This window comes from Helianthus annuus, chromosome 2 (genome assembly GCF_002127325.2).
Source record: "Helianthus annuus cultivar XRQ/B chromosome 2, HanXRQr2.0-SUNRISE, whole genome shotgun sequence".
In the NCBI taxonomy this organism is placed as follows: domain Eukaryota; kingdom Viridiplantae; phylum Streptophyta; class Magnoliopsida; order Asterales; family Asteraceae; genus Helianthus; species Helianthus annuus.
The window spans coordinates 82,644,853-82,671,532 of NC_035434.2; the positions used below are offsets into that span (position 1 = coordinate 82,644,853).

At 37.9% G+C, this 26,680-nt stretch overlaps 2 long non-coding RNA genes across 2 annotated transcripts; both read right to left on the reverse strand.

Moving 5' to 3' along the window:
* Positions 1-18,554: 18,554 nt before the first annotated feature.
* Positions 18,555-20,100, reverse strand: LOC110919415. The gene is made up of 3 exons (XR_002581581.2): positions 19,983-20,100; positions 19,425-19,478; positions 18,555-18,907 (listed from the first exon to the last, which is right to left on the reverse strand). It is a non-coding gene; the product is annotated as an uncharacterized LOC110919415 (long non-coding RNA).
* A 4,571-nt stretch (positions 20,101-24,671) lies between these two features.
* On the reverse strand, positions 24,672-26,230 carry LOC110919408. Its single transcript, XR_002581580.2, has 3 exons — positions 26,096-26,230; positions 25,538-25,591; positions 24,672-25,022 (listed from the first exon to the last, which is right to left on the reverse strand). It is a non-coding gene; the product is annotated as an uncharacterized LOC110919408 (long non-coding RNA).
* Between the last annotated feature and the right edge of the window lie 450 nt (positions 26,231-26,680).

Sequence of the window (26,680 nt, forward strand, 5' to 3'; positions counted from 1 at the left end):
GGGTGATTAGCGGTTCCAATAGAGTTTTGTGTAAGGCTTATAATTAGGACTTGCAAGATTCAAGGTTTTAGCATCCCCCCCCCCACACTTAAATTACACATTGTCCTCAATGTGTCCCAAAAATAAGTTTTTAGGTTGATTGAATGTGTAAAAAGGTGTGAAAAAGCAAAAATTTGTGTTACTGGGCGTCTGGACACGGCCCTGTGTTCAGATCGCCAGTAACAGAAACTAAAATAAAGTAACAGAAGCCTGGGCACGGGGGCATGTTCAGTGAGCACGCCCCGTGTCTAGTTAACTGAACTGGGCATTTTCTGCAGATGGTTGGGCACGGGGTGTGTTGGCTGAGCGCGGCCCCGTGCTGAACTTGCTGTAATAAAGAAAAAATTGTCGGGTGGCCATGTTTTTGTGCATGGGGTGCTGGTTCAATTTTCCCTTAGTATCTTTCACCATCCCAAGTGTGTTTTATTCCTGAAAATTAAAACTAAACTAGGAAACATAAAAAGTAATCTACACTAAACTAAGGATAGTTCCGCGGAATGCCTCCGTGGTGCGCCACGTTTATAAGGGTCCTTGGCTAGACCCAAAGCCTGGTCATATGTTACCCAAGTGGGATGCGTTGCATCCCATGTTGCACCGTCGGAGAGCTGATCGGCACATATGTTGAAAAGATAAGGCTCTTCCCAAAAATAATGCTTCACATCGGCAAAGAATTTTTTTCTTTGATTATGTGGCCAACCTTTGGCGACTATACCACTAGCTAGGTAATTAGCATAGTCGGCGTACCATGGCTCTTCTCGGTATTCCACCATTTCCAAGGACTCCGTTGGAAATTTTTCATTGATTTGATCGTCCCTGGTTGCCTCCAAAGCCGGGTCTTCTAAGCGCGAAAGATGATCCGCTGCGGTGTTTTCTGCTCCTCTTTTGTCTTTGATTTCAATATCAAATTCTTGGAGGAGTAGAATCCACCGAATCAAACGTGGTTTAGCATCCTGTTTCTTGAAGAGATATCGAATGGCTGCATGATCTGTATAGACTATTGTTTTAGAAAGAACAAGATAAGAACGAAATTTATCAAAAGCAAATACCACAGCTAGTAATTCTTTTTCAGTTGTTGTGTAATTTTCTTGTGCATCGTTAAGTATTTTACTAGCATAATAAATTTGGTGAAAATGCTTTTCTTTTCTTTGTCCCAAGACTGCTCTAACTGCAAAGTCACTTGCATCACACATGATTTCGAAAGCTAATTTCCAATCAGGTGCTATCATGATAGGTGCATTGACTAACATTTCCTTGAGTGCTAGAAATGCTTGATTGTAATCCTTGTCAAAGATGAAAGGGGCATATTTTTCAAGTAATTTTGTTAGAGGTCTTGAAATTTTAGCAAAGTCTTTGATAAATCGTCTATAAAATCCGGCATGCCCTAGGAAACTTCTGATTGCTCTAACGGAGGATGGGGGTTGTAATCGAGAAATAGTGTCTATTTTAGCTCGATCAACCTCCATTCCTTCGCTTGAGATTTTATGACCGAGTACTATTCCCTCCGTTACCATGAAATGGCATTTTCCCCAATTAAGGGCGAGGTTGGTTTCCTTACATCGGGATAACATTCGTTCAAGGTTATCGAGGCATTGGTCGTATGAATCCCCAAAGATAGAAAAGTCGTCCATGAACCATAGTCTTTTCTATCATGTCATGGAAGATGGCCACCATGCAACGTTGAAAGGTTGCGGGGGCATTAAATAGACTAAATGGCATGCGTCGATAGGTAAAAGTTCCATAGGGACAAGTGAAAGTTGTCTTTTCTTGGTCTTCGGGTGCTATCGGGATTTGAAAGTCACCTGAAAAACCATCCAAGAAACAGTAAAATTTATGACCGGGTAATCTTTCTAACATTTGATCAATGAAGGGTAAAGGAAAGTGATCTTTCCTTGTTGCTTCATTTAACCGTCTATAATCTATACAAACTCTCCACCCTGTGACGGTTCTCGTTGGTATTAATTCATTCTTTTTGTTAGTTATTACCGTTATACCTCCTTTCTTTGAAACTACTTGGACGGGACTTACCCAAGGACTATCGGAGATAGGATAAATAAGTCTGGCGCCAAGTAATTTGATGACTTCGTTTTTAACCACTTCTTGGACATTTGGATTTGCTCTACGTTGTGGTTGTATTACCGATTTATAGTCATCATTCATTAAAATTTTGTGCGTGCACATGGAAGGACTTATTCCTTTAATATCTACAAGCTTCCAAGCGATCGCATTTTTGTGTTTTTTTCAAAAGTTTAATTAATTTTTCTTTTTCTAAACTACTTAATTTTGACGAAATAATTACAGGTAATTTACCATCTTTGTCTAGAAAAGCATATTCCAAACCTTTTGGAAGTTCTTGAGCTCAAGATGTGGGTCTTTAGGAGACTCCTTATTAGGTTGCTCATTTTGATCAAGAACTTTAAAACTTTGTTCTATGGCGACCTCTTCTTCAACAAAGTGGTCAATCTTTTCACTTGTATCGGGTGGTTCATCTTCATCTTCAATTAGGGGGTCATTATTGCCGAAAGGATATTTCATTGAACGCTCAAGATCGATGCTCCTTTTAAATGCCCCTAATTGAATAGATAGATTATTGTGCTTCCGGTTTTTCAAAGCTTCGTGAGTTTTTACAAAAGGTCGTCCCAACACTAGAGGAGCGTCATCGAGGATGACAAAGTCAGTTGGGATTACCATTTGATTTGTTTGAACCAAGACATCCTCAACTATACCGATTGATTTTATTACTTTTCGGTTAGATAGAAAAATGGGTATTTGAAGTGGAGAAAAATCACTAATACTTAACTTTTCGAAAATGTAGTTTGGCATTATGTTAACACAAAGATCTTTATCAATTGTGATATTACTAATAAATAAATTTTGAAAAAAAAAAACATGAAACCGGTGTGATGTTGATTTCAAAAGGATCTTCTTTTATTAGCGAAGTTTGATCATTAGTTAACTTAACGCTTACCATTTCATCAATTTTAGTATTAGTGTTTAACTCTTTTAAAAACTTAGCATGAGTGGGTACTAAACAATGATTTTCGAAAGAAGGTGACAAGAGATTAATTTCTTCAAAATTAGACTCTTCTTGAATTTTAATGTTAACGGACTCACCTTTTTCGTTGTTTAACTCATGTGTCGGTTTTTCACTTATTTGTTCTTCCATTTTACATTTTCAACTATCTCTTCTTTATTTAACTCTTCTCTTGCGCGGGACTCCTCTTCCCTTGCGCGAGATTCTTTTATGCAACGTTCGATAGTTTTAATGTGTTCTATTATCTTATCGGTTATGTCGGCGATAGAGTAAGGATCGGGATTCTCAAAGCTTGAATCCGGATGTTCGATCCTTTGTTCCTCATAATAATCATATAAAGTAGATCGTTCATACCATTGTTCTTCATTGTAAGTATATGATGGATAAGGGTCGTAATTTTGTTCTTCATAATACTCATATGAGGTGGGTTGTTCACGCCATGGTTCCTCATAACAAGCATATGAAGGTGGTGGCTCATATCTTGGTCCCTCAAAGTATGAGTATGAAGGCTCATACCTTGGTTCATCAAAATATGAGTATGAGGGAGAAGGTTCATACCCTTGGTCTTCATAGGATGTGTATGAAGTCGATGGCTCGTACCTGGGCTCCTCATAGTAGGTGTATGAAGTGGATGGTTGAAAGAAGTCACAATATTGTACCGAGTGCGGGTCACCACAATTAGTGCAATAGTCTTCCCTATAATCATCCTCCTCATAGGTGTAGTTGTAGCCTCCTGAGTATTGATCCATGAGAATCACTCAGCAGACAACAACAGAGTATCGAGACCAGAAAACAAAATAAAAACAGAAACAAAGGTTGGACACGGCCCCGTGTTCAGTGAGCACGGCCCCGTGTTCAGTGAGCACGGCCCCGTGTTCAGATTCTGTATCTGGGCGTTTGAATAAAAGTTACTGGTTTCATTGAGCACGGGGCGTGTTCAGGGAGCACGACCCCGTGTTCAGACTCTGTATCTGCGTGTTTTTATGAAAAAATGCAGCACGGCCCCGTGTTCAGTGAGCACGGCCCGTGTTCAACTTACTGTAAATGCAAAACTAACTAAAATGTAGAAAAATGTGCGCGCTTTTTGAAAAACTGATTAGGCCATCGATTTTAAGCTTTCTTAAAATCCTTGTGTCCCCGGCAAAGGCGCCAAAAACTTGATGCGCGTGTGGTGTTGTATAGTATTTAATGTATATTTTAAGCCGTTTAACACTTTTTAGCCAAGTTTTAAATTTATAAAACACGATATTTACTAACACTAAACACACATATGGGCAAGTGCAGCCATCGTGAGCGTAGAATAGTGTTGGTAAGATACCGAGGTCGTCCAAGGACACAAGAGCTTTTAATACCGGTTTATCCTCAACGTCTAATCAAATCAAAAGTTCAGAAAAAGGTTTTAAACTAGAAAAGTAAAACTAACTAAAATGCCGAAAAATAAAATAAAAACAGATAGACAAGATGAATCACTTGAATCCGACTCGTGTTTAGTGTAACCTTAGATTATTTCCGCACTTTTGCACTTTTTAAGAGATTATCTTAGTTATTGTAGTAGGCCTCTCTTTTGAAGGTGACGTTACCCTCAAACCAGTAGTTTGAGTCAGCAAGGATACAATCCTAAAGGGTTGGACTATTGAAAGATAATTAATTAAGTTATTAATGCGTAATGTGTGACATTTGTGCTTGTAATCATTGTGAACAATTTAGTTATCAATGAAATAAAGTTATTTGATCCCAATGTTTGTTTGTTTATGTTTGATGTTTTTCATGTTTTGACTTTTATTGAATTGCACCTAGATACGTTGGACCATTCAAGATCATCGAAAGAATCGGTAAGGTAGCCTACAGACTTGATTTACCTCCTGAACTTGGTAATGTTCATCCAACCTTCCACGTATCCAATCTCAAGAAGTGTCTAGCTGATGAGAACCTCCACATACCGCTTGACGAGATTTGTGTTGATAAAACACTGCATTTTGTTGAGAAACCTGTGGAAATTATGGATCGTGAAGTCAAATGGCTTAAACACAAGCGCATTCCTTTGGTTAAAGTTCGCTGGGAATCTAAACGTGGACCTGAGTTTACTTGGGAACGTGAAGATCAAATGAAGGCGAAGTATCCGCATCTATTCTCACGAGTTTCCTCTAAACAAATTTCGGGACGAAATTTCCACAAGTAGGGGAGACTGTGACATTTGTGCTTGTAATCATTGTGAACAATTCAGTTATCAATGAAATAAAGTTATTTGATCCCAATGTTTGTTTGTTTATATTTGATGTTTTTCATGTTTTGACTTTTATTGAATTTCAAACTCTATATCGCTTTCTGGAGAATTATACGCAAACTGGTGCGTAAACGTAATCAGTTAAACGCGACAAACACTCCGGAACATCAACTTATGCTAAACATACCTTAAATAACCTTTACATAACTTAGAAATAAGTTTTGAAGGCTTTGGTATGGCAAAATCTAGTTTATTCGCTTACAGGGACTAAAATTGACAAACTGCGAAAGTATGCCAATTCGAACTGTAACGGACATTCCGGAACATGATCATAAGTTAAACACACCCTAAATGTCCTTTACATAGCTTAGAAATAGGCTTTGAGGGGTTCGGTGTGCTAAAATAAACTTTATGCTCATTCAGGGACTAAAAGCGTCAAAAAGTGCATAAGTTTGCATTTTCACGCATAACTTACGTTCTGAATACATCCGGACATCCAAAAATTTATGTAATCATTAAAATATTATGTTTTAATGATTGGCTTGATAAAAATCCATTCGTCGCATAATTTGGATCGTTTTTGCGTCCGTTACGACTTCCGTTGTAATTAACCGAACAACACAACCGTACAACCAAACGAGCCGACATCCGGCATATTTTTGAGCATGTTTCAAGTTCCCTATACTTTAACTTCATTTTAGAGCCTTAAAATGGGGTTAACGGGGTTTAAACGTGTCAAAACGCATCAAAAATCAAGTTTGGAGGTACAGGGGCCTGTTCTGCCAAATTCAAACTTGCTGACCTGCAGGGTCCTTACGGACCGTAAGACCTACTCCATACGGTTCGTAAGCAGGTGCCAGATACCAGAAAATGCAATCCAGCTTGATCCAGTTGTTCCTCACTTGTGCAAATGATTTTGGGCAATCTATGGGCTGGTTTGGGGGCTCCCCCAGGTTTTGTAAAACAATGGGCTTGATGTGTATGGCCTAGATCGAAGCACGTTATTCAACGAACGATCCTAACGGTTCTACTACATCTATAAATACCCCCACCATGTCTTGCTCAAAACCCACTTGAATTCTGAGATTTTCTCTAAGTTGAAGTGTAGAACACTTCATACCTGAGAAATACTTGGAATATCAATCTTGCGGGGACCTTCTGTAAGTATTCTTTCGCGTTTTTCGTCCGTTTTTGCATTTGTGTTTGACTTTCTGCGTTGACCAGTTTATGGTCAACGCGAAGTTCGTTTGAACTTCATAACGTGAGCGTAATCACGATGGTTATAGTCCCTAGTAACTATACCTACTGATTACCACGTTATCTAGGCTTAGTGACGAGTCGTAGTTTCGGCCAAAATGCGTTTTCTCGCGTATTTTGTAACCAAACTACTCTAAGGTATTAAAACCGTTTGTTTTAATACCAAACCTGTTTTCTAACTTTACTAAACATGTTCTAGCATGTTTAGCTCGTCGCTTTTAGTTTTGTGCTTGTTTAGGGTCGTAAAGGTAACGATCTAATCAATCGCTTATACTTTCGAACCCGACCCATTTGGTCGATCATTAGGATCCAACCAAACACTTTAGGTGACCATAGTTGTATAGGGAATAACCTTCCGAGGTTATACCTTATGGTCACGTCGTTTAAGTAGTTGTATGATAAGTAGTTCTTATGCCTTAGGAAAATTACCCAAAATACCCTTTTTGCACCAAAATTCATTTTAAGCCTATATAACATAATTTTTGACATCTAAACTGATTTAGCAACAATATTAAACATGTTAAGACATATCTTGCTTGTCATAAGGCTAGTTAGGCGGTCCAAACGCGTTTTACGCGAACGACGCGTTAAAGTAGCATAAGCTACCTAAACGGGTCGTAATGGGTCAAAAGCACTTAGGTTTCGTTTTAGTATGAAGGCTTTGTCAAACCATATTACATAAGTTCCCACACTTATTTGGTTTATGAACCCTCGTACTACCCGATCCTCCGATAGGTCCGTTTATTAATGTAGATACCTATATTAGGTACCGTTTGAATCCGTGATCTTCTAGCTTGTTTGGTGGATATCTAAAGTCTATTGAGCAATCTCAAGTGAGTACATAGACCCCTCTTTTACTGTTTTCCAAACATTTTGGGGTGAAACACATGTGCCTACTTATTACTTTCGTGCTTTCTTGTTTTCGCATGCTAGCACATTGTTTTACATGACTTTTCTGCTTCGTATGTTAACTTAGCATACTTAGTACATTGTTTTCATATAACATGTTTACATTTGGTAGAACATTTGGTTTGAACATACGGGACTTATATACATTCATAAACATTAGCTACGTCGCTCGGTAGTAAGTAGTGGTACCATAGGACTTGACAAATCCCGTTCCTCACATCCTAGGTTTGTTTGGATGAAAGGAATGACTGAATCCGAAAACATTTCTTTTGATAACCTTTACTTAGGGTTATCCGTCTGTCTCAAGGCTTGAATGTATGCGTTAACTTACCACATAAATGTTTGTATCATTTAAAACATGCTTTTACTATGCAAAACATAACTTTTTGATATACTCAAAATACTTTGTTTTGTACATTTATACATTTGGTTTAAGTGAACACATTTTACTTAACATACATAACATTTGTTACACATACATGACTACATGACTACATTTTGGACTTTTAAAAATATGACAATGGTTTATACAAGAACATTTGATGGTTGATTTAAACATGGACTTTATACATTTGTGGTTTGTTTAAGTGGCTTAAGTAACGATATGTGTGTAGTATGATACGAGCATGGTGGATACGCCGCTGGTACTTCCTATATATAAGTGTTTGTATTGTATTACATGTCATAGCGTTATTTAAATCATTCAATTTGGACTTATACATTTTTACACAAATAACAGATTTTCACAAGACTTTGTTTTACAAAACAATTTGTTTTATACAACTTATTTTACCTGGTTATTCATTTAACCATATGTTATTCTTTTATTTTTCTGATTTTATCACTTTTCAAATGACTTACAAAACAAAACATTTTACAAGGTTCATGACTAACTAATATCAAACACTTTTCTTAAACCTAAGTCATGAATCCTACTTTTCAAAACCTATGTTACTCACAGGCATTTTTATGCTGACGTACCTATTTTCACATGTGTTTTCAAGAGCTGTTGCTTAGGATGTTGATCGTGACACGCTAGGGTGGACTTGGGCCTTAGTGACATAAAATAAAGATAGACCTAGTTTAATTATGAACTCTTGTTTCTTTTATTTTAAGACAATATAACTCTTTGGTTCTTGTTTTTAGACAATGAAATTCCACCTTTGGTTATGAATAAAATATTATTTTAATTACCATGGTTGTGGAACAATAATTTCGTTACAACACTCCCGGACGTTTCCGCCACGATTTGATGTTTTACGTGGTCGGGGTGTGACAGAATAGTTGGTATCAGAGCCAATGGTTAAAGGGAATTAGGTTACTAGTAATGCTTTGACCTAGACTATAACCTTTCTAGGACCCCAACACAAGTTGTCTTGTGTTTAGATCTTAAAACATGCACTTCACCTATCCTTAGGTGATCACAAAAACAAGAACCCAGTTTTCTGAAACGATTTTTGAAAAACAATCTTCTGTTTTCAAATGATTTATTATATGGTTTTGAACCCCTTTTGATTTTTCAAATTGATTTTGAAATTTTATCATTTTTTTTTGAATGATTCTTTTGGCCTTGTACCTTCCAAGTTTTCAAAATCTCGTCAAAGTTTTGGGTTCTAAATAGTGTGAACACGTGCAAACTGGAAGGGTGAATGCCTGTACCCTGGGTTTTCTGTCTAAGGCTAGAGTGTTCGTACAAATCCACACAATCAGACCAGTCACTCTTACCTGGGAACTCCTGGGGTGAGTGTTCACTTATAGGCGAGCATGTCTTCGCTAAGCATTATTTTTGGACCCATTTACTTTGATTAGTCACTGTGTGTCGTTTGTTTGCTTTGTGATACAGATGAATGACCACCATCTTTGCCTTTGTTGATTTTGTTTCCTCTCGTTCTTTCCATCTAAATCATCTCACTCGTTTCCTCTCATGTTTTCTCTTTTTAGCATGCCTCCTCGTCGTGAAAACCCGTTAACAAATGCCGAAATGGCAGATATTCTGGCACAGCACATGGCTGCCGCACTCCCAAGCATTATCGCTCAGGTGAACCAAGCCAACAACAATCAGAATGCTCCTTGTAACTTCAAGAGCTTCAATTCGGCTAAACCACTCAAGTTCAGTGGTACCGAAGGGGCAACTGGGCTTCTTCAATGGTTCGAGAGCATTGAGAGTACATTTCGTCATGTTCTGTCTCCTGAGAATCGGAAGGTCGAGTTCGCTTCTAGCGTATTTCAGAAGAGGGCGCTTACATGGTGGAGCGGGGTTATGAGAGACCGTGGTGCTGAAGTTGCTTTAGCACAAACATGGGCTGAACTGAGAACTCTTATGATGAGGGAGTTTTGTCCTCGTCATGAGCTGCGAGCGTTGGAAAGGGAGTTTGATGATCTGAAGCAGGTTAGTGGCGAGCACCGGGCGTATACAGACAGATATGAGGAATTAAGCTTGCTATGCCCAACAATGGTTACCCCACTCGATAAGGCTATCGAGAGATACATTGATGATCTACCTGACTCCGTGCAAGACATCGTTACTGGTAGTAATCCTACCACCGTCCGTCAGGCAATCGAGTTATCTACGACATTGACTGAGTCCCAGATTCGAAAGGGTAAGTTGCACAGAAAGGGTGACAAGAAGGGTAAGAAGCAGGAGTCAGACAAGAAGGATAGCAAGAAAGGTAAAAACAAGAAGGGAAATGATGTGGGTTCCTCAAAGGGTTCTAGGAAGCGGAAGGCTTCCCAAAACTATGCCGTTACTGCACAGGCTCAAGCTGCGCAAAATCAGCATGTGCAACAACCTGCCAAGAGGCCTTATCTTGGCAAGGCACCTTTGTGCAACAGGTGTAACGGTTGTCATCAGCCACACCTCCAATGTCGTCAATGCACCAACTGTGGCAGACCTGGTCATCTTGCTGCCACCTGCCGTATTCCTGCCAATCAGAATCGGGCAGCTCAGAACCCGGCTCAACAAGTTGCTCAGCCTCTTGCTCAGCAACAAGGTCAAGTAGCACGACCTCACTTCCCACCAGATTCTTGTTACAACTGTGGGGATCTGACCCACTACCGTAACCAGTGTCCAAGATTGGTAAATGCAAACCCAGTTCAGGCTCAGGCTCGTGGACGAGCTTTCAACATGAATGCACAAGAGGCGCAAGCAGACAATGATGTCGTGAACGGTACGTTCTTTGTTAATAATCAACATGCGTCTGTTCTTTTTGATTCAGGGGCCGATAAGAGTTTTGGGTCGTTATCTTTTGAACCCTTGCTTCGCATGTCTAGAACGAAACTAGGTAAGCCTTTGACAGTCGAAGTTGCGAATGGTGAACCCATTGTTCTTGATTCTGTTCTTCGCAACTGCCAGTTGAACCTTAACGACCATCTTTTTCCTATTGACCTCACGCCTATGCAACTTGGAAGCTTCGACATTATTGTGGGTATGGATTGGTTAGCCAAGCATCGCGCAGAGGTATTTTGTTTTGAGAAGATCGTTCGTGTGCCGCTTTCGTCTGGTGAGATTCTACAGGTTCGTGGTGAGAAACCTGCTAGTAGCCTCAAGCTTATGTCTTGTTTTCAAGCTCGGAAGTATCTGCGAAAGAATTATGTCGCCTTCTTGGCGCATGTTACAGCAGATCAGGGCAAAGGTAAATCTATACAAGATATTCCTGTCGTTCGGGATTATCCGGAGCTGTTTCCTAAAGAGTTACCTGGTCTACCTCCAGCACGCCAAGTCAAGTTCCGTATTGATCTTGTACCTGGTGCAAATCCCATTGCCAGAGCTCCATATCGTCTTGCACCGTCCGAGATGTAAGAGTTGTCTAAGCAGCTTCAAGAGCTTTCTGACAAAGGTTTTATCCGTCCTAGCTTTTCACCTTGGGGTGCTCCCGTTCTTTTTGTCAAGAAGAAGGATGGATCCTCCAGAATGTGTATCAATTATCGTGAGCTGGATAAGCTTACCATCAAGAACCGATATCCCCTACCTCGCATTGATGATCTCTTTGACCAGTTACAGGGTGCTACTTGTTTTTCGAAGATCGACCTTTGTTCTGGGTATCATCAACTTCATGTGCATAAAGAAGATATTCCCAAGACAGCATTCCGCACTCGATATGGGCATTTTGAGTTCACAGTCATGCCATTCGGTTTGACCAATGCTCCTGCTGTTTTCATGGACTTAATGAATAGGGTTTGTAAGCCTTATTTGGATAAGTTCATCATCGTTTTTAATGATGACATCTTGGTTTATTCTAAGACGCGAGCTGATCACGAGCAACATCTTCGTCTTACTCTGGAACTCCTAAAGAAAGAGAAACTTTTTGCCAAATTCTCCAAGTGCGAATTTTGGCTTAAGGAAGTTCAATTTTTGGGACATATTGTCAACGAACAAGGTATTATGTAGATCCCTCCAAGATCAGTGTGATTAAGGATTGGGATATGCCTACTACTCCAACCGAGGTTCGTTCTTTTCTTGGTCTTGCGGGTTATTACCGCCGCTTCATTGAAAACTTCTCGAAGATTGCAGTTCCTCTAACTGCCCTAACTCAGAAGAACAAACCCTTTGAATGGGGTTCTAAGCAAGAAGAAGCGTTTAAGACCTTGAAGCAGAAGCTTTGTGATGCACCTATTCTGACTTTGCCTGAGGGCAATGATGATTTTGTCGTTTATTGTGATGCATCGAAATTGGGCCTTGGCTGTGTTTTGATGCAAAGGAGCAAAGTCATAGCCTACGCATCAAGGCAATTGAAGGTGCATGAGAGAAACTACACCACTCATGATCTTGAATTGGGTGCAGTTGTCTTCGCTCTCAAAATTTGGAGACACTATTTGTATGGAACAAAATGTGTGGTTTTCACTGACCACAAAAGTATTCAACATATCTTCAATCAGAAAGAACTCAACATGAGGCAAAGGCGATGGGTCGAACTCCTAAACGACTATGATTGTGAAATTCGCTACCATCCTGGTAAAGCGAATGTCGTGGCTGACGCATTAAGTCGTAAGGAACGTACTAAGCTTCATTGCGTTCGTGTTCAATCTAATATTCAAGTTCGATCTGATATCCAAGCACGCATTTCTCAGGCTCAATAGGCTTGTGTTTCTCAAGATTTGATGGGTAAGGAATTACCCTATCACATTAAGCCTGATCTTATGCTGAAAGATGATGGATCGTATTATTTCATGGACCGTTTGTGGGTCCTAAGCCAAGATGATCTTCGCACCTTGCTTATGGATGAAGCCCATAAGTCTCGTTATTCTATTCATCCTGGTTCAGACAAGATGTATAAGGATCTTCGTACTCGGTATTGGTGGTCTGGTATGAAGAAAGACATTGCCTTGTACGTTTCAAAGTGCCTTACTTGTCTCAAAGTTAAGGCTGAACACCAACATCCTTCTGGTTTATTGGAGCAACCAGAGATTCCAGTTTGGAAATGGGAAAACATCGCTATGGATCTCATTACTAAACTTTCGCGCACTAAGAAAGGTTATGATGCCATCTGGGTAGTTGTTGATCGTCTTACTAAGTCAGCACATTTCTTGCCAATCCGTGAGGATTTTTCTGCTGAAAGGCTGGCTAAAATTTATGTTGATGAAATCGTATCTCGTCATGGTGTTCCTTTGAACATTATTTCTGACAGAGATGCTCGCTTCTCTTCTCGTTTTTGGAGAACCATGCAATCTGCTATGGGGACCCAACTTAATCTGAGCACAACTTATCATCCACAAACAGATGGCCAAACTGAAAGAACAATCCAGACTTTGGAGGATATGCTTAGAACTTGTGTGATCGATTTTGGTGGTAGTTGGGATTCACATCTTCCATTGATTGAATTCTCCTACAACAACAGTTATCACTCCAGCATCAACATGGCTCCTTTCGAGGCTCTCTATGGTCGAAAATGTCGTTCACCAGTCTTCTGGAATGAGATAGGTGAGGCTCAGCTTACTGGACCTGACCTCATTCTAGAGACAACTGATAAGGTTAAGAAAGTTTGTGATAACCTTCAGACAGCTCGAAGCCGTCAAAAGAGTTACGCGGACCGACGACGCAAGCCCTTGGAATTTAAGTCGGTGATCGTGTATTACTTAAGGTCTCACCTTGGAAAGGTGTGATCAGATTTGGAAAGAAAGGAAAACTTGCACCTAGATACGTTGGACCATTCAAGATCGTCGAAAGAATCGGTAAGGTAGCCTACAGACTTGATTTACCTCCTGAACTTGGTAATGTTCATCCAACCTTCCACGTATCCAATCTCAAGAAGTGTCTAGCTAATGAGAACCTCCACATACCGCTTGACGAGATTCGTGTTGATAAAACACTGCATTTTGTTGAGAAACCTGTGGAAATTATGGATCGTGAAATCAAATGGCTTAAACGCAAGCGCATTCCTTTGGTTAAAGTTCGCTGGGAATCTAAACGTGGACCTGAGTTTACTTGGGAACGTGAAGATCAAATGAAGGCGAAGTATCCGCATCTATTCTCACGAGTTTCCTCAAAACAAATTTCGGGACGAAATTTCCACAAGTAGGGGAGACTGTGACATTTGTGCTTGTAATCATTGTAAACAATTCAGTTATCCATGAAATAAAGTTATTTGATCCCAATGTTTGTTTGTTTATGTTTGATGTTTTTCATGTTTTGACTTTTATTGAATTTCAAACTCTATATCGCTTTCTAAAGAATTATACGCAAACTGGTGCGTAAACGTAATCAGTTAAACGCAACAAACACTCCGGAACATCAACTTATGCTAAACATACCTTAAATAACCTTTACATAACTTAGAAATAAGTTTTGAAGGCTTTGGTATGGCAAAATCTAGTTTATTCGCTTACAGGGACTAAAATTGACAAACTGCGAAAGTATGCCAATTCGAACTGTAACGAACATTCCGGAACATGATCATAAGTTAAACACGCCCTAAATATCCTTTACATAGCTTAGAAATAGGCTTTGAGGGGTTCGGTGTGCTAAAATAAACTTTATGCTCATTCAGGGACTAAAAGCGTCAAAAAGTGCATAAGTTTGCATTTTCGCGCATAACTTACGTTCTGAATACATCCGGACATCCAAAAATTTATGTAATCATTAAAATATTATGTTTTAATGATTGGCTTGATAAAAATCCATTCGTCGCATAATTTGGATCGTTTTTGCGTCCGTTACGACTTCCGTCGTAATTAACCGAACAACGCAACCGTACGACCAAACGAGCCAACATCCGGCATATTTTTGAGCATGTTTCAAGTTCCCTATACTTTAACTTCATTTTAGAGCCTTAAAATGGGGTTAACGGGGTTTAAACGTGCCAAAACGCATCAAAAATCAAGTTTGGATGTACAGGGGCCTGTTCTGCCAAATTCAAACTTGCTGACCTGCAGGGTCCTTACGGACCGTAAGACCTACTCCATACGGTCCGTAAGCAGGTGCCAGATACCAGAAAATGCAATCCAGCTTGATCCAGCTGTTCCTCACTTGTGCAAATGATTTTGGGCAATCTATGGGCTGGTTTGGGGGCTCCCCCAGGTTTTGTAAAACAATGGGCTTGATGTGTATGGCCTAGATCGAAGCACGTTATTCAACGAACGATCCTAACGGTTCTACTACATCTATAAATACCCCCACCATGTCTAGCTCAAAACCCACTTGAATTCTGAGATTTTCTCTAAGTTGAAGTGTAGAACACTTCATACCTGAGAAATACTTGGAATATCAATCTTGCGGGGACCTTCTGTAAGTATTCTTTCGCGTTTTTCGTTCGTTTTAGTGTTAAAGTCAAACTGTGTTTGACTTTCCGCATTGACCAGTTTATGGTCAACGCGAAGTTCGTTTGAACTTCATAACGTGAGCGTAATCACGATGGTTATAGTCCCTAGTAACTATACCTACTGATTACCACGTTATCTAGGCTCAGTGACGAGTCGTAGTTTCAGCCAAAATGCGTTTTCTCGCGTATTTTGTAACCAAACTACTCTAAGGTATTAAAACCGTTTGTTTTAATACCAAACCTGTTTTCTAACTTTACTAAACATGTTCTAGCATGTTTAGCTGGTCGCTTTTAGTTTTGTGCTTGTTTAGGGTCGTAAAGGTAAGCGATCTAATCAATCGTTATACTTTCGAACCCGACCCATTTGGTCGATCATTACGATCCAACCAAACACTTTAGGTGACCATAGTTGTATAGGGAATAACCTTCCGAGGTTATACCTTATGGTCACGTCGTTTAAGTAGTTGTATGATAAGTAGTTCTTATGCCTTAGGAAAATTACCCAAAATACCCTTTTTGCACCAAAATTCATTTTAAGCCTATGTAACATAATTTTTGACATCTAAACTGATTTAGCAACAATATTAAACATGTTAAGGCATATCTTGCTTGTCATAAGGCTAGTTAGGCGGTCCAAACGCGTTTTACGCGAACGACGCGTTAAAGTAGCATAAGCTACCTAAACGAGTAGTAACGGGTCAAAAGCACTTAGGATAGGTTTCGTTTTAGTTTGAAGGTTTTGTCAAACCATATTACATAAGTTCCCACACTTATTTGGTTTTCGAACACTCGTACTACCCGATCCTCCGATAGGTCCGTTTATTAATGTAGATACCTATATTAGGTGCCGTTTGAATCCGTGATCTTCTAGCTTGCTTGGTGGATATCTAAAGTCTATTGAGCAATCTCAAGTGAGTACATAGACCCCTCTTTTACTGTTTTCTAAACATTTTGGGGTGAAACACATGTGCCTACTTGTTACTTTCGTGCTTTCTTGTTTTCACATCATATGTTGCTATGTTCTCTAGTACACTTATAGTACATGATTTCATTACATTGTTTTGCTATGTATGTTAACTTGGCATGCTAGCACATTGATTTACATTACACCGTTTTGCTACATATGTTTACTTGGCATATTAGCACATTGTTTTACATTACATTTCTGCTATGTATGTAGACTGAGCATGCTAGCACATTGTTTTACATGACTTTTCTGCTTCGTATGTTAACTTAGCATACTTAGTACATTGTTTACAGATAACATGTTTACATTTGGTAGAACATTTGGTTTGAACATACGGGACTTATATACATTCATTAACATTAGCTACGCCGCTCGGTAGTAAGTAATGGTACCATAGGACTTGACAAATCCCGTTCCTGACATCCTAGGTTTGTTTGGATGAAAGGAATGACTGAATCCGAAAACATTTCTTTTGATAACCTTTACTTAGGGTTATCCGTCTGTTTCAAGGCTTGAATGTATGCGTTAACTTACCACATAAATGTTTGTATCATTTAAAACATGCTTTTACTATGCAAAACATAACTTTTTGATATACTCAAAATACTTTGTTTTGTACATTTATACATTTGGTTTAAGTGAACACATTTTACTTAACATACATAACATTTGTTACACATACATGACTACATGACTACATTTTGGACTTTTAAACATATGACAATGGTTTATACAAGAACATTTGATGGTTGATTTTAACATGGACTTTATACATTGGTGGTTTGTTTAAGTGGCTTAAGTAACGATATGTGTGTAGTATGATACAAGCATGGTGGATACGCCGCTGGTACTTCCTATATATAAGTGTTTGTATTGTATTACATGTCATAGCGTTATTTAAATCATTCAATTTGGACGTATACATTTTACACAAATAACAGATTTTCACAAGACTTTGTTTTACAAAACAATTTGTTTTATACAACTTATTTTACCTGGTTATTCATTTAACCATACGTTATTCTTTTATTTTTCTGATTTTATCGCTTTTCAAATGACTTACAAACAAAACATTTTACAAGGTTCATGACTAACTAATATCAAACAATTTTCTTAAACCTAAGTCATGAATCCTACTTTTCAAAACCTATGTTACTCACAGGCATTTGTATGCTGACGTACCTATTTTCACATGTGTTTTCAGGAGCTGTTGCTTAGGATGTTGATCGTGACACACTAGGGTGGACTTGGGCCTTAGTGACATAAAATGAAGATAGACTTAGTTTAATTATGAACTCTTGTTTCTTTTATTTTAAGACAATATAACTCTTTGGTTCTTGTTTTGAGATAATGTAATTCCACCTTTGGTTATGAATAAAATATTATTTTAATTACCATGGTTGTAGAACAATAATTCTGTTACAACACTCCCCGACGTTTCCGCCACGATTTGATGTTTTACGTGGTCGGGGTGTGACATAATGTGGTAGGCCCCTCTTTTGAAAGTGACGTTACCCTCGGCTGTAGTCTGAGTCAGCAGGGATACAGTCCTATGTAGCTGGGTTAAAGTTTTAATAGTAGCTTACATATGAGGGGATCAAAGAGTTTGGACCCCCGCTATCCAATACCAGTGGGTATTGAAGGAGGTCCTACTAAATTTGACCCAGGTCCTTGCAGGATCTATACACTGAACAAGGCAAGACTCTTACCAAACCGTTCCCTTAACCCCCGACCAGGTAGCCAACATACCTCCATATAGACCGTGGAGATATGAATGGTGAAAATCTTTTATTTTATATAGACAGTAAAATAATGCCAAGAAACCACGGACAAACGATATGGAAGACTCACCTTCAACATAAGAAACTAGTTATTAAAGTCATTAATACATAACCAAATAAAAAGTGTGAAACGATTAAAAATAAAAAGTATTACACTAGACACTTGTCTTCACCAAGTGATGTAAGAGACTTAGGCAAACATGGCCTTTGATTGTCAAGAACTCTTACGATCAATCTTGGATCCCGAGACTACTCACACACTCTATGATGGATGATGGATGATGGTGGTGGATGATGGTGTTGTGGTGGTGGTGCAGTGTGGGTGAAGTGTGAGAGAGGTGGTGTGCCAAGGGATGGTTTACAAATGAGCCAAGCACCCCTATTTATAGTCTGCACAGAAGCCTGGACACGGCCCCCTGTCCACTCGTCTTCTCTTTCTTCATTAATTGCAGTTTGTCTGCATTAGTTGACCACGCCCCCGTGTCTGCTGGGCACGACCCCGTGTGCAGAAGCGTATCTGTACTATCAAGATTTCCCCATATTCTACGAATCTTAGAGTTGACCATGGCCTCGTTTCAGTTGTGTACTTGTTACGACCGCTTTTCCAAAATAATAGATTTCTTACATAAACAAGATTTTTCGGACATTGAAATACCACTTTGACACTTAATAGAAATTTTTACAAAAATTGGGCATGACCCGTTTGTAAAACGGACATACCCCCTGTTTTGACATAACATACAACGTTTACATACGACCCATTTTACATAAAACCATTCCAACAAAAATAACGAGTTTTCAAATCTAAAACAATTCAACAAAGTTTAACCAAGTAACAAAACATGGACCCGAAAGCATGCATATAAGTTGCGGAAGCGCTTGGTATTATAAGGCTTGAACATGTGCTCGTCCCATACCTCCAAATCGCCTATAGAGGTGCTTTACCTACATTAACATCCACAATAAAAAAAAAAGTTAGTTATCGCCATAGAAAATCATAACCTTTCGTTTTAGCTTTATCCATATAAAACATTCTTACTCTTAAGCATACAACAACCCAATAATTGGGTTAGGCATAACCACTCTCATAGAGAGTTTGACATACACATTCGACCCATGCAATTGGGTTTAGCATAAACACTCTCGTAGAGAGTTAAGCATACACATTCAACCCGTTTAATTGGGTTTAGCATAAACACTCTCGTAGAGAGTTAAGCATACACATTCTTTATTATAGCATTCAAGCTATCCGTTAGAACGGATGGCATTCATCTTTACTTGACACGATTGAATCTCAATCGATCAAATGCATAGCTTAATACCACATTCCATAGCATTCCCAAATCCGCAAGGGATTTGTCGCTTACTTACTACTTGTCGTATTTGTCATACAAAGATAAGTTTACATCAAAATTTATACGAATAGAAAGGATAACAAGGACTTGTATGCAAAGAAACATACCTCGATCATGCGTGTCTTCCGTTTTCTTAGTGCTTGAACTTTCTTCTTTCACGCCTACATTAACATGTTCATTCTATCATTTAATCCATCCGAACATCATTTCATTATTTTCGTGTATTATCATAAAACAACATCATCATAATTTTTCCGAATTTCACATAAATATTCTCTTAAGCATTTCATCAAACACTTGGCGGGTTTCGCATTTGTAGGACACTAAACACCATTATCCTAGGGCATAATTTTAACTAGTCCTTCTATAATTTCATCAACATTCAATCAAATTCATGACTAACTTTCATCCTACACCAAATTGTCTATGAATCCTAGTATCACAAGGACATCAAAGTTAAATTTTCACATAATTATACCCACCTTATTCATAACACATTCTCATAAAATGAAACTATATTAAGAACTTTCAATTGACCTAAAATCAAACATGATTTCTGTTGTAGAAAGTAGTTCTAACATCCAATTTACACAAATCATATCAAAACTCATGATTCAGATGAAACCCATTTCTTGAAATTCATCAATTCACGAAATTGAACTTACCATTTTAATGAGCAAGGTTTGATGCTCGAAATAGGGTTTCATGCATTCGATTTTTCCTTGAATTTCCTTCTCAATTGGATGGATTTGGTGAAACTAGGGTTTCACCCCCTTGTCTCTGCTTGAATGATCGACCAGACACAGTGTGTGTGTTCCCATTTTTTTTTTAATCTTTTATTTATGTAAGTTGTGACATCTTACAACTTTGGTCCCTTTAGTTTGTTGTGTGTTTAATTAAACATTCCCCATAACTTAACTTCCATTTTACCATAATTCATTAACTATGTTAAGTCCTTTGTCTATTTTCACTTATTTTCATATTGAACATTTTTGGGGTGTTACAAATCTACCCCCCTTAAAGGAGGTTTCGTCCCCGAAACCTTTCTCATTCCAACTAGACCAGTTCTACTCTAAACTTTCCATTTATTCATTCACAACGCTTACTACACCATAAATGCATTCTGGATCTTGGCAAAAGTTTCATTTTATAATGCTAGTTCCTAGCATACATCATCACTAGCACTTCGTTCATTGAAATTTATTCCAATGTATACTATTGGTCGTACAAGCCTATGTTTACAGCTTGTTTCTATCTTTCTAATTAAACGTAACATATTCATACATTTACTCATATAAATAAATCGATTTATTTTATTCCGCACACGAATCATGCACGACATAATTCATTATTGTAATTATAAGCAACCCCATCATTCCATTACTAACATTCTTCCAATTACTTTTTCATACTTAATACGAGTATAAGGCATCATTCTACGGTTACCACCGTCACTTGAACTAATTATAGGTTTGAGTTTAGCCTTGAATTTAATCCTTCGCACACTTTATTATTAGCTCCTTGCATGAACTACTTATGATAACAACTAGGTATGTTGTGTATGAGCACCATACTAGCGTTTAACCAATTCAGCTTAAACTTTCATTTAAGGCCTTTAATTCTCCCTCTTAATGTCATTCATACCTTCTCACGCTGACCATTACAGGTCGATCACTGTATAGCATACCATAATTATTCTACCATTCATTTTGTTCATACTTACAAATAAATCTACGGATTCTTAATCCTTAGCTAAGAATTAAACATTTTACTAACCTCGCTTTCAATGTATAAGTCGGTTATCCGTGTGCCGGATCGATCCGCTTCTTTATATGTACCTTCCGTACTAAAATTGGTCCCATTTATTCATGAAATATGCTTTCACTCGTGGGCATCCTTCCACTAGCTTCAATACTATCATTTTACTAAGGATTCCATCATATTTATCTATAAATAAATAATTAGCACATTACCTTTCATAATTATGTCCTACAGGGTGTTTGTTCGCCTATTGTATCTTTCAAAATTTTCTTACGTACATGCTAAACATATCATACATTCCATTTCTTACATACAATCCCTTCTTTTATTGGTTATTTCTCCAACTTTCGCTGTTTGACCTTTCAAGGTCAGACTAACACCCCTTCACCTATTGTGGTTGTATCGAGGTACACGTTCGTACCATATACTTGCATAATTGCAAGGACTTCATTTATTTCGTTCGACTTTTCGGAAGTCTAATTGTAAATGCATTCTTACATATGTGTATCAGTTATCCTATTCTGACACATCATTCTCTAGTCGAGCCCTAAGCTCCTATTAAAATATAATCTTTTTATACGTGCCTGGCGCGGGTCAAAACCCTTGACTCGTTATTTATACTTTTGCGACGGTTAATGCTTTCCAAATCGCAACAAAGCATGTCCATACATTATGCTCACCTATAAGTAATAAACTTGACAAACCGAACATTAAATACCGGGTTCAAATGGCGATCGCCATTTGACCCGTATAACTTATTTGAGCTTGGTACTTAGTTTTTTTTTTTTTTTTATTCTCACTTGTTTAATCCGTCTTCACATACGGATTCTAGCTTTTAATTTATTACTTTTCATTTTTACTGGTTTAAATCCATTCCTCATATTCTAACATTTTCATCCGTACCTTACGTTCTTCTGTCGTATCATTTACCATGTCATTTCTTATGATATATTTTCGTATTAAACTTCCACATTCAACTTCAAGTGTTGGGTCCTAGCACTAATTCAATGTCCTAATTCGTGTAGCGCGTCTCTACGCGACACTCTACATCTTATTTCTAGTGGTGTTCCCACTATTCTTTCTTAAATTTGATTCACATTCAATCGTAAGCTTAAACTTTTCATTCTTATCCTTCTTTCTTACATTGATCCAATCCTTTAAGAATCGTTAGACCCCTTTTTGCTAGCTTGACCGGACATAAGTGAGATGATTCTCGTGTTTTTCTCGAGCTTCGGTCAATTCATGACCATTTCTTAATATACCATTTCCATTTGTTCGTTCACCGTATTTGGTGTTAATTCACCTACGTTCTCTAGCATGTCTCTTACTAATGAGTATCCTACATTACACGTTGCATTTCTTACGTAATATTTCCAAAATTTGTAATAATTATTATTTACTGACTTTCTATGATTTGATCTTTTAAAGTTATTCACCACTTAGTACCTATTGTATATAAGTACTGTATCACGCGTTGTACTTTCTTTCAATTCAACATATTTACAAAATGTCTTTAGCTAATACCTCATCTAACATTATCTCCATATCTTTTATTAACATTACCAAGTTCTCATTTCCACCTTAAAAACTTCTCAACTAAAACCTATGACCGGTTTTACCCCTATACTGAGGTCTTACCGGTTTAACATAAGCCAACCATTTCAACCAAAACGTATCTTAACATTTCTCATTTATTTACACGTTCCACTTTAATTTTCGATTGTTCAAATACGCATACATCTTTGAGTGGATAATTTCGAAGTGATGGCAAAATCACTTACCTTTAGTGTCCATGTTCATGCTTGCTTCACCGCTTCCTCTTACCCTATTTGCCATCCATTCTTGAGTCAATTGACAAGATTTCCATCCTTACGTATTATTACGTTCGTAACATCGTTAGCTTATGTGAGCATACACACAACTATTCACACGTTAATTGACTTTCGTTAATCGAATTTCGTATAAATGAGACATTTATTAATAGTTATCTCGTTTCCAATTCATACATCTAACTATCATCAAGCATAACACATAAATCATTGAATACATAATACATTAACTCTTTACTTTAACATTTGAGTCTAATGGCCGTTCTATAATATTCCTGTACTGTTGACTTTAAGAAAGTCAACTGTCTTGCTTACACACTTTAAACTTTTGAACATGTATCCATCTAAATATGGTAGTCCATAAGATTAATATCCTACGCATTTCATACTCGTATTGTATGATATATACAATTTACGTGATCCTCTAAACAATACACATATACACTCACACACACGTACTTCTACATGCTAATGTTTCATTATTCTACGATTAACAATTATCATTCAAGGTAACTATATATTTCATAGTTCCAACATATCCTTTACTAATAAACTCATATGATTCACATTTAGCACGTATTCGCCTCTTAACCATACAAAACAAATCATTAATACACATAAGCATTACACCATTCATGTACAAGGTACAAGTCTCTAATGCGTAACTCTAGCAAAGCATACTTTCATCCAAATTTTCATACGAATTCCAACTCCACTTTATACATTCGTCATTCATTTCATGCCATTCCATAAGTTACATTCGACTTTTATAATAAATTTTTTTTTTTGTTAACGATCTACATAACTTTACATAGCTTATTATATCTTCTAATAGGCTGACAAGAGCATAAAACGGGCATTCCTGAGAAGGATGGGAACTTAAATCATAATTCATAAGCTTCAATACATCATAGTTCATTAATCCATAATTGCTTCGTTCGCATTCTTATATTTTAAAACTTACTCGCTTTTCAGCTTTCATCATTCTTTCGTGTCATCACTTCATTAACGTTTCTTGCATCAGCCATCTATAAAACAGCATTTACATTCATCATAAACGCAAACTTTCAATACATCATAATTCATAAGTCCGGCTATACTTTATTCACATTCTTACATTTCGAGCTTTACCTCATACGTTCGTCGTTTGTTTCATGCCCTTGCATACATTTCGTTCAACGTTTAATGGTTTTATACCATCGTCATTATTTACATATTCCTATTAAGCCTTATATGAATTCGGTTTTGTCATAAAAGGGGTCTTTGGATAGCCCGGCAACACATAACGTGAGGAACAAAAGAATCAGCAAGTCGGCATTGTGTAAGCCGTCGGCGACGGCTAGCATGCCCGTCGGCGACGGGCTCTTAAAACGAGCGTCGGACATGATCACCCGTCGGCAGGGTGTTAGGGCGTCGGATGGGGGGTACCCCGTCGGCGACGGGTGTCTGGCCGTCGGCGACGGCCAGCCGTTTGCTTAACCGCTGCAGCTTCGTTTTTAACGTTTTAATTCTTTCTCGGGTTCGTTTTCCAGCCATATAGTACCTGGAATTCATTGTTTTGCTACCCATACTACTTATTTCATATCCTTAACTCAATTTTTATATCTCAAACTCATTACATATACTAGTATCCATCGGGAAATTAAATTATTACCACTTTGGCGATCTTGGAGCGAGCACATTTGCACGAGCCATCGGTTTGAGTTCGGGCACTAGGACTCTTGCCGAATCTCTCAAACCTTGGCTCTGATACCAACTTGTTACGACCGCTTTTCCAAAATAATAGATTTCTTACATAAACAAGATTTTTCGGACATTGAAATACCACTTTGACACTTAATAGAAATTTTTACAAAAATTGGGCATGACCCGTTTGTAAAACGGACATACCCCCTGTTTTGACATAACATACAACGTTTACATACGACCCATTTTACATAAAACCATTCCAACAAAAATAACGAGTTTTCAAATCTAAAACAATTCAACAAAGTTTAACCAAGTAACAAAACATGGACCCGAAAGCATGCATATAAGTTGCGGAAGCGCTTGGTATTATAAGGCTTGAACATGTGCTCGTCCCATACCTCCAAATCGCCTATAGAGGTGCTTTACCTACATTAACATCCACAATAAAAAAAAGTTAGTTATCGCCATAGAAAATCATAACCTTTCGTTTTAGCTTTATCCATATAAAACATTCTTACTCTTAAGCATACAACAACCCAATAATTGGGTTAGGCATAACCACTCTCATAGAGAGTTTGACATACACATTCGACCCATGCAATTGGGTTTAGCATAAACACTCTCGTAGAGAGTTAAGCATACACATTCAACCCGTTTAATTGGGTTTAGCATAAACACTCTCGTAGAGAGTTAAGCATACACATTCTTTATTATAGCATTCAAGCTATCCGTTAGAACGGATGGCATTCATCTTTACTTGACACGATTGAATCTCAATCGATCAAATGCATAGCTTAATACCACATTCCATAGCATTCCCAAATCCGCAAGGGATTTGTCGCTTACTTACTACTTGTCGTATTTGTCATACAAAGATAAGTTTACATCAAAATTTATACGAATAGAAAGGATAACAAGGACTTGTATGCAAAGAAACATACCTCGATCATGCGTGTCTTCCGTTTTCTTAGTGCTTGAACTTTCTTCTTTCACGCCTACATTAACATGTTCATTCTATCATTTAATCCATCCGAACATCATTTCATTATTTTCGTGTATTATCATAAAACAACATCATCATAATTTTTCCGAATTTCACATAAATATTCTCTTAAGCATTTCATCAAACACTTGGCGGGTTTCGCATTTGTAGGACACTAAACACCATTATCCTAGGGCATAATTTTAACTAGTCCTTCTATAATTTCATCAACATTCAATCAAATTCATGACTAACTTTCATCCTACACCAAATTGTCTATGAATCCTAGTATCACAAGGACATCAAAGTTAAATTTTCACATAATTATACCCACCTTATTCATAACACATTCTCATAAAGTGAAACTATATTAAGAACTTTCAATTGACCTAAAATCAAACATGATTTCTGTTGTAGAAAGTAGTTCTAACATCCAATTTACACAAATCATATCAAAACTCATGATTCAGATGAAACCCATTTCTTGAAATTCATCAATTCACGAAATTGAACTTACCATTTTAATGAGCAAGGTTTGATGCTCGAAATAGGGTTTCATGCATTCGATTTTTCCTTGAATTTCCTTCTCAATTGGATGGATTTGGTGAAACTAGGGTTTCACCCCCTTGTCTCTGCTTGAACGATCGACCAGACACAGTGTGTGTGTTCCCATTTTTTTTAATCTTTTATTTATGTAAGTTGTGACATCTTACAACTTTGGTCCCTTTAGTTTGTTGTGTGTTTAATTAAACATTCCCCATAACTTAACTTCCATTTTACCATAATTCATTAACTATGTTAAGTCCTTTGTCTATTTTCACTTATTTTCATATTGAACATTTTTGGGGTGTTACAGTACGCCCCCGTGGTGGGTGATAGAAGCTTCTACAACTTTGTCTTTTCTGCAGACACTTGGGGACGCCCCCGTGCTCACTGAGCACGGGGCGTGTTCAGCCTTCTGTTCTCTTGTTTTTGCTGGGGAAGATGCTGTCAGGGGGTCGTGCATGCCACGTTTGTTCCTTTTCTTGTATTTATGTTAGCTTTAATGGCTTTTTTGCTTCTTTTGTTCATTTGTGCTCATTTAATACTGAAAATACAAAAG